We start from the raw sequence: 2,233 nt of genomic DNA on the forward strand, positions 1-2,233 counted from the left end.
TGATATGAAAATAAATACACATGGTAAAATTAGGGTATGTTAAATAATTAGATAAAACATGGTAGGAAGGTATGTACTCTTAACATTAAGGAAACGTTAATGATGAAAAGTCATGTAACTGCATATGGTAGGATCGTGGTACATTAAATAATAAAACATGGTAGAAAGGCATGTACTCTCAAAATTAAAGAAACATTAATGGTATCAAAAGCCATGTAAATGCATATGGTAGAATTATGGTATATTAAATAATTAAATAAAATATAAAATCAGGAACATTTATAATATAATGATATGAAATGTCATGTAATTGCACAGAGTAAAAATTAAGATATATCAAATAATTAAACATGGTGGAAAGGTACGTGCTCCCAACATTAAAGGAATATTAATGATAGAATAAAAATTCACGTAAATGCACATGGTAAAAATTAGAATATATCAAATAATTAAATATAGTAAAAAGGTATGAATTCCCAACTTTAAAGGAACATTAATGATAGAATGAAAGGTCATGTAAATGCACATGGTAAAGATTAGGATATATCAAATAATTAAACATGGTAAAAAGAGTATATACTAATGAATCAAGAAGTCATGAATGATAGAATAGATGAACATGGTCAACATGGATAAGGGATGAGAACAAGGTATTAATGTCATGTAACACATGAAAAGATAGTAATTATGCATTGATGGAAGGAAATAAACTAGAGCATACTACATGCCAATATAAGTAAGAAAGGCATAATTCCCTACTCTTTTTCCTAACGCTTCTTCGAGCTTGCCTCTTAGCGGTTACTAGATTCCTATCCATAAATTCAAAATTCTAAGCCCAGCTCCCAACTGACTTTCGAATTTCGAGTTTAATTTTTGTTTCTAAAAGGGGTGGTTATTACATATTTACCAATTTTTTCTCCTCGGCTGCAGTCGATAGGAGTTAAATCCGAGACCTTTAAGTTCAAATTTTTTAAAGTGTCAGGTGTTGGTGACCGAATAGAGCTAAGAGGAATTTGGACTATCTTTAATTTTTTTTCTCTTATTTTGTTTAGAGACCAATCATAATATTTGATTTGCTTGTAGTGGACTAAGATTTGTGATAGTGTATGTGGGCTTAATGATTTGTTTTTGGGGCCAAGTTGTTTAATCTATTTTCTTGAACATTAACTAAATACATTACACAAATAATTGACAACTAGATAATAATATTTTTTTATCACTTTTAATCAATTATTGGCTTTCCAAACTCAACAAAGTACATCATAAATAAGTTTTTTTGTAAATTATTGTTAAAGCTTTAAAGATCCGATTTTCACCCAATTTAGATCTGATATAATTGTGGCCCGAAAATGTTTAAGTTTCATCGGGTCTAAGGCCTGATTATGGTCTAAAAAATAGACTCGGTATATATTTAAGATTGGGTATGGATCAGGATAAACCCGATTTTCACCCGACCTATTAAGACGCCTAGTTTATATTATATTTCCAACAGAATCTAATCGATAAGGGTAGAGGTGACAATAGATAGGATAGTGTATGATTTGAATCCAACCATAATTTTATTCGTGAATTGATATTTTTATATGAACTCAATTCTACTCTATTTGTGGGTTGAGGATATTTCAATCTTAATTCTATTCATTCTTAATCTGCGAATATCCGATTTTATTCGCGGATTACAAAAAAGATATAACATTATTATATAACTTAATGATAATTTAAAATAAAACTAATTTTTATGTAAAAAATGTATTAAATTATTAATTAATAATTTTTTTAGTAACTAAGAATCTTTTATATTTAGTGAAATGTCTTTGGTTCAACATCTATTTGAAATATATTTTTAAATAAATATATAACATATACATATATAGAATGCGAATTGAATTCAAACTCAATTCATACCCTACTTGACCCGTACAAAAATCCTATTCATTATAATCGAGTTAGTAATCTTATTCAATCCGATTAGATCAAATTGAGTATCTACAGATAAAATATATATTACCATCCTAAACAAAAATTTAGGTCTATAATAATTATAACCATAACATAACATATATTTTATTAGGATAAATATGTCGATAAAGCTAAGATATATTTATCATGTAAAATTAAGAATGTAAATTATTAGATTATTTAATTAAATATATTCAATTAATATATTAAATAATTTAATAATTTATAATATTATTTTTATATAAAAATAAGGAACTTAATTATCTCTCCGTCG

Source organism: Arachis duranensis, chromosome 1, assembly GCF_000817695.3.
Source record: "Arachis duranensis cultivar V14167 chromosome 1, aradu.V14167.gnm2.J7QH, whole genome shotgun sequence".
Classification (NCBI taxonomy): Eukaryota; Viridiplantae; Streptophyta; class Magnoliopsida; order Fabales; family Fabaceae; genus Arachis; species Arachis duranensis.